Source organism: Colletotrichum lupini, chromosome 11 (genome assembly GCF_023278565.1).
Source record: "Colletotrichum lupini chromosome 11, complete sequence".
NCBI classification, from domain to species: Eukaryota; Fungi; Ascomycota; class Sordariomycetes; order Glomerellales; family Glomerellaceae; genus Colletotrichum; species Colletotrichum lupini.
In genome coordinates, this window is record NC_064674.1 from 420,824 (window position 1) to 428,860 (window position 8,037).

At 30.5% G+C, this 8,037-nt stretch overlaps 1 non-coding gene across 1 annotated transcript; it reads left to right on the forward strand.

Moving 5' to 3' along the window:
* The first annotated feature begins 7,132 nt into the window (after positions 1-7,132).
* On the forward strand, positions 7,133-7,219 carry CLUP02_tRNA347. The gene has a single exon. It is a non-coding gene; the product is annotated as a tRNA-Asp (tRNA).
* The last annotated feature ends 818 nt before the right edge of the window (positions 7,220-8,037 follow it).

The following is an 8,037-nucleotide window of genomic DNA, read 5'->3' on the forward strand; positions in this document are numbered from 1 at the left end:
TTATACTTTTTTAAATAATAAGTACGTATATAAAAAGGTATAGCCGTTTATAAAATCCGATAAGACGTAGAACGTATAGTAATTATAATTAATAGTAAAACTCGTTTTTAAATATAAGTATAAGAGCTAGGAATAAACTTGAAAATTATTCTTTTATATATAAAAAAACCGAATAGAAGAGGGGAACGAGCTAGTTAAGAAATTATTAATAAAGCGATTAATATAATATTAATAACTAGCTTATTAAACGAACTATAAGTAAAAGCTATATTAGCTATAGCCTATTTATATAATATTAGCCTTAAGTAACGTACTAACTAGTTATTATTAGTTTAAACTAAAGAAGTCTAGTTTACTTATTATTTTAAGTAATAATAATTAATAAATATACTAAAGCTCGCTTACGATTTACGTCCTTATTAGGGATAAATATATATATATAGCTATAAAGCGTACTTTTTTAAAAAGGATTATAAAAAAAGAATTAATAAGAGATATTTTAAAATAAAATAGAGGGGATATATTAAGTACTTTATAAGTTACGTATTAAATATTTATAATTTATATAAGATTTAAATCCCCTCGCTTTTAAAAATTATTATTACTTAAAATATAACGTTTTATAAAATAGCTTTTTATTTAAAAAATAATATTAAAACCGTAATTTATTTACCTAAGTTAAGGGCTATAATAAATAAAATTTAATAACTACTTATAATAATCGAACCTAAGTTTTAATTATTTAGAATTATAGATAAAGAAAAGGCTATATTAATTAATAATAAAGAATAGTTATTATTACTTATACTCGTTTTATAAAAAGTAAATAAGGCTATAAAAAAACCTAGTTTATTTTTAAATGAATAAGGTAAATAGCTACTTATTTCCGAACTAACTTTAGACTTTAAAAGTCCGGAGTTAGATACGAACCTTACTTAACTAATTAAGGTTATAAGCAAGGCTATAAAAGAAGTCGATCTTTTTATTAAAAAGATTGAAAACGTAATATATATATAAATAAAAATAAAAACTTTTTAAAGCTTTTATAAAGAGGATTTTTTTATTTAATTAAACTTTAATAAACCCCTTTAATAAGCGAGCTTATATTAAAAAATAAAAATAATAAATAACCTAACTAGCGATTTTAATATAATTAATATATATAACTAAGAAGAGGACGGGTATATTAAATAAAGCTAGAAGTTAAGAAACTAATTACTAAAAGTATTTATTTAAAACCCGAGTTAATAAGAATAACTTAGGTAATACTTTTTTTATACTTAGGTAAAAAGAGACTAGGACTCCTTTTTTAATACGTATATACTTAATTAATAAAAAGTAATTAACGAAGTAACTTAGGGATATCGGACGCTATATTATTATATTTATATTATAATTAATAGAACAAAGTATATTTTACTAACTATAGTCTAATTTAACTAAATCTATATAAATTAATTAATTACTTCTCTAGGGAAATAAAAAGATATTTTTAAAATACTAAAACTTTTAAAAAGTTAATTCGTAAAAGTGATATGGTTAGAAATTTAAAAACTAAAAGAAATAAATACTTAGAAAGTAGTTAATAGGGCGTTAGTTATTTTTAAACCGATACCCTTTAAATAAATATTTAATTATAAGCTAGATAGTAATAATTACTTCGATTATTATAAAACGAGAATTTATATTAAAGAGGACTTTTAAAAATAATACTTTTTAAAAAAGACCTATATAGTGACGCTAGTTATTAAAACGTTTAGGGTAGCTATAGCTATTACTATTTAATTCGATTTAGAAGTTTATTAGTATAATATTATAAACGCTTTTCTAAACGTAATTAAAAAGCTAAGTAACTCCCTTATTATTTATAAGCTTTTAAATAGCTTTTATAAGCTAAGAATATATATTAAACTTAAGTAAGCCTTATATAGCACTTATAATACTTTATTATTATAATACGAGGAGCTAATATTAACTTTTAAAAATTTAAATTTCTTATTTATAAGTAAGGACTTATATTTATTTTAAAATTCTATTAAAAAGGTCTTAGTTCTTTTTTACGTAAATAATATCCTCGTTTTTTATTATAAAGATTATATTTACGAGGCTAGTTAAGTAACTAAAAGACTTAAAAAGAAGTACGAAATAAAAAACTAGGGGCTAGTCTTATAATATCTTAGGATAAGGGTCGTTTATAATTAACTAAATAAGAAAATCTACTTAGCTTATAATTAATATCTCGAGAGGGTAATTAAAAAGTTTAATTTTATTAACTTTATTACTCTTATAATACTATTATTAACGGTCCTAATTAAAAAGAACTTAGGGATTATATCCTTAAATAAAACTAAGTTTTTTTTAAAAAAAGGTTAAATCGATATTATATATAATAATTATAATTCGGCCTAACGTTACTTTTATATATACTCTACTCTTTTAGTTTTTAATAAACCCGTCTTATTAATATTATTTTATTATAAATTAAGTTATATAATACCTTTTTTATATATAATACTTAATAATATACTTCGGGATCTCGGGGAGTAATTAAGTATTATTAATTATAAATAACGCTTCGTTTATAAATAATAAAAAAGACTTAAAAATTTTTATAAGGTTTTATAATCTCCCTTTTTAATAACCTTATTTAGTAAAAAGTAGTTTATTAAAATATAATAACTACGTTAATTATAAAAGCCGAACTACTAAGCTTAGAATATATAGTTAAAAAAATACTCGCTTTTAAACGCTTTTTTAAAAATATCTCGTTCGAGCTCGGTAACGTATAAAAAGTATATTATAATAATTATTAAATAATTAAATTCGTAATGAAAGAAGGGGAACGTATTTTAACTTATTTATACTACGTTAATATTTAAAATATATAGTTATAATAAGAGTACTTAAAAAGCTTATTCTAAATAGTTTATATATTAATAAATAAAATATTAACTAACGGTTTTATAAAAAACCTTTTTAAAGCGAAGTTTAAGTACTTTATATTATTTTTAAATATAAGAAATATATAAAAAATAATTATATTAAATAAAGGGACGTTTAAAAAGTAATAAAACGGCCCGGGGGGCCCGGTTCTTAATTAAAAAACGTAGCTTATAACTAAGGAGTATAAAGTTATTTTAGTAACCCCGTTAGGTTATTTAAAAAAAGGCTATTTATTTAAGAGGGTAAGTACGTATTTATTTAAAAAAGATTTAAACGCGGGCTATATACTTAAAGGGATATATAAACTAATAAAAATATTAATTCTAATTTAAATATTATTTATTTTTATAAATAAAATAATTAATACCGTTACGTCTTTAATAAGTTTTTTTAATAACGTTTTTAATATAAAAAGAGCGCTTATAAATACCTCTCTTATTAAGGCCTTATTTATATAAACTTTTTTATTTTTACCCTTACTTAAGAAATTATTATATTCGAGGGCCTTATATAATATTATTATTATATAAATTAGAGTTTATATATTAGGTTATAAATAATAAATAAAACGAGAATAACTTAAAATATACTTTATAAAATATAAGTAGTTTTATATTAATAACTATAGCTACCGCTTACTCTTTTATTACTTTTTACTTAAAATATAAGAACTTCATACTTAAGAACTATATATACCCCTTAAAAATAGGGGTATAACCTAACTTTTTATAAGTTTAGTAACGTTAATATTTATTATTAATATACGAACTTAAGAAGTACGTACTATTTAAATAGTTATTAAGGGCGCTCTTAATATACCCGAGGTATTTATAACTAAATAGGGGAGGTAAAAGTATTAGCTTATATTAAACCTTAGTACTAAGGATAATATTAAAAAGGTCTATTACTAAGAATTAGTTTTATAAATAATAATAATTAAAAAAGTATTATATATATAGTTAATTACTTTATACTTTTTAAAAAGAGGTAAAAAAAAGGAGTTATAAACCTATTTTACTTTTTTAATTTTCTTAAAAAAAGTCTTTTTTTTTTTTTTTTTTTTTAAAAAAGGCGAGAGAGGGGGCTATAAACCCTCTTTATTTATACCGTTTTCTTAAGAAACGAGGACGTTTTTTTAACTTTTAAAAGGGAGTAAGGGAGGGGGCTATAAACCCTCCTCGCTTTTATTACTTTTTTAAATACCTTATTCGGTTATAAAGCTATTATTTATTAAATAAAATAATTAAATTAATATTAAATAAATAAAAACCGTATTATAATTAAAATATAAAATAAGGGAATATTATTTACTTATTTTAGGCTTATAAAAGGGGCTAAGGGAGCCGCCGCTCTTTTTTAAAACCGTAGTCTCGTATTTATACTTTTTAACTTTTTATATTATAATAATATAAGCGCAGTTTTTAGTTAATTATTTTAATAATATTTAAATAAAAACGATATTATTAATAAAAATCCTTTTTTAATAATACGTATATATAAAAACATAAGTATAAAAACGAAAAATAAGGGTATATATATATAATAATAATATAAATATAAGTTAAAGAGGAAAAGAAAATTAGTACTATAAGTAATAATAAAAAATTTATATATTTACTACCCTTAACTTATAAATTAATTATTTAGTTAATAAGAGGCCGTCCTTTAGTTATACTTTTTATTAATAATATAGCCTTAAAATTATTTATAATAATAAATATAGAGGTTAATTTATAGCTAATTTATCCTTTATTTATAACTCTATATATAGACCGATTTATTTTATAATTCTTTTTATAAATAGATTTTTATATAATAATATTTAGTTTTCCGCTTTTAGTAAACCTTTTTATAATAATATAAGTAGTTAAGTACGCTTTTTTTTAAATATATATTCGTTTAAGGGGGTATATTATAATAGCTTTAACTATTTATAAACTTATTATACGTTACGTAACTTCGGTTATATAATTACTAAGGCCTACTTTACTTATACCCTTTATATTAAAGCGAGCTTTATACTTATTTCCTATTTTTAATAAATAACCGTTCTTTTTATATACGTCGATGCCCCTATAGTAACTCTACGATAACTTATATAGTATCTTAATAGCACCTACTATAAGGCTTATTAGCGGGCGATAACATTTATATTGCCGTAGTAATCACTTTTGTAGCTTTACCTCAAGGCAGCTGTGCAGTCCAATTGTAGCACTTATGAGATGTAGCTTCAATTGAGGTTCCTCAATTACCGTTTCGCGTGCGAGACTTTCACTTTCTATCTGCAAGTAATTTCAAGGTTTCCATCTGCGCAAATAACTTTAAAGGCGTTGCCAATGTACTGCCTTACACGTTGATCTTAAGACCGTTGTACGAGAGCACATAAATCACTCTTCTGTCGATTCACTTACACATAGCCTGCAGGGTGCTGTGACTGCGACTGATTATGTATATAACTCTTGCTCACGAGTGTTCTGGAGGGGACTACCTATCTGATTGGGAACAGCTCCCTTCCTGTAGCTTGACTTGGTTTAAAGAGATATGCAAAGTAGAACTTTCATCCTTGTTATGCGGGCCACTATGATTGGTTATGCCAGCATCAGGTTGTTCAGCTCATCATGGGGAAAAGTGTTATCGGTTTGTAAAATGCTTACTGTCGGATTGGAAGTCCAATTCGACCGCGGCGTACGGCCGACTGCGCAGGGGCCAATTGGGGGCCCTATTTACGATTATCGTAGCCAGCCCAACCTACGGTTGGAACCTCCTTTTTACACCTACGCAGAAATTCATATAGTTCAATTGATCTCTTCGTCAACTACGGTTCGAACCAACTACCCTGTAATAGGGATACCAACACTTACTGCAGTCTGAAAAAAGTCTCCACGCGCCTCCGCCCGAGACGGAAGCATGCCTCTTTCATTGCGGCATTCCATTGATGGCTGCATGGTGAATTAGAATCGTCTCTGTAACGAAAATGATAGATTCCTGACGGCTAAAACCTGATATCAGCTGTGACTATGAGAAGGAACTGCTTGAAAGAAGAACACGAGTTTGACCTCTTTTGATATCCCATGATACCAAACCGGGGTGGTGTCGTGGACGTTCTGATTTACTTGAACCTAGCAAGGAACTTTGCTATCACGCAGTACCTAGTACCTGGGAACACGATACGATAGGATGGACCGGAATTCTCAAGGGTTGGCTCGGTTGCCGGGAAGGCCCGTGGCTTACCGTAAGTTCTGGTGTCGTATAGGTCAGGTCTCGCCAGCAACAGACATTAATGGAACGGCCGGTCTCGGTCCTTCTCGACATGGAGATAATCCTGGACGACATCCGAAGCACCAAGGAGAAGCAGAATTAGCAGCTCAAGCTCCTTTTGATATCCTAGCTTCTCGTTAACAAACTGCTTCGACTGTTGGTATGGGCAATATAGACGCTTCGAAGGCCAAATTCAACTACAACGCGCAACGATGGGACAGAGAAGAGGCACAAAGGCAATTGTTACCGCTACTAACAGAATATCAACCGCCTCACCAGCCCCTCCCTCTGTGATGACCATATGATTGGTCCTCACTGCAAGATCCCAAAATGGAATGTGCGGTCTCAATAGCCCCGGTTGTGTGCGGAACGAACTCTCATGTTATTACCCGTCGACGTGTACAAGTTCGCCTTGGACGCTGCGTCCCGTGACCCGCATCTCCCTCACAGATTCGTACTCTGGAAACAATCGCCAAAACCCGCATCGCTTCATACAAGAGCTCTGAATGGGCCGATGGAGGGAGAAGAGGGAACGGGCAGATGCCGATCACCTTTGCAGCGTTCTTGAGGCCGTTCTAGAAACTACCAGCTGCTCTCCAGAAGCCTGGCGCAGATTTCTCGATCCGAAGCCATTCCAAGTTCAAGACCAACGGCCGCAGGGAGTAGGCAGGTTCGTCGTGGAGACTCTCCAGCCTTGCAAAGACTAGAATATAACTCATTGTTCTCAACTTCTGCTTCGATTGCATCAACTTCTTTGAACACGACCAAGAGGCCTTTAAATGAACTACGAAATATGAGGCGTAACACAAAATTTGAAGTAATTCGAGCTTTCAACCTTCAAGCACATTGGAGAGTCTGGGCTGAAGTCTTGATATAGGCAGTTGTGGTAATCATCGTCAACCAACTATCACTGGATGTTAACATCCACCGATCCCCGATAGTCTAGTGGTGAGGATACCTGCTTGTCATTGAATGCAACGATTCGCAGGGGACCGGGGTTCAATTCCCCGTCGAGGAGTCTTTCTTTTGGTTTTTGAGCATGTGGGCAGTTCTTTTTGTTCTCAAGTTGATTTTGTGTCTAAAATGTCGGGTGGCCCACTGGTCAGGTCCTTTTGTGGGTCATTCGGAAACGAATTGCAGCCAGATGCCAGCTTCCCCAACACAGAGCTTTGTCATGCAGTTAGCGCGGCGAGCGATCCAAGAGAAAGAGTTAATCCTTCATTACTCTAGTCCGAGCATCAAATATAATGATGAATTTAACCGCCTCACTCTCTGTTCTCTGTGGTCGTCTTTAAGTTGCCTAGGATGTTCACAGTTACGTACAGTAAGCTGGGATACGACTCTGCAGAACGAGATGCCTTGATCTATTCCAACTTCGCACTCACTCCTTGAGAGCAGATGTCAGACAGCGGGTGTAAACTTGACGGATCCGGAAAGGTCTGGTCCACTGATGGCGTCTTGGGTTTTCGCAACGGGTACATGAATGTGACACTCTGCTTGAACTTACAGCAGTCAAGGGATGGCCATGCCGTCGATCATCTCCATATCCGCTAGCCCGGCGAAACTGTACTTTTTCATAACAAGGCAGGGAGGATGATCGGGGAAGATGTAATAGACCAATGACTAATGTCGGAACAGCATATGATAAACTTCTCTTCAACATAACTTACTTTACCATTCGCTCATGGGTGATGATGTTTCCGTCAACTATATTTACAGGAACGATGGCACTATCATATTCCGTGCATGTCAGGGTTTCTGAGGTTGCGGTGGCTTTGGTAAAGTCATGTCCGCGACAGCCTAGACCATAGTTGTGTCCTGAAGACTTCTGGAAAG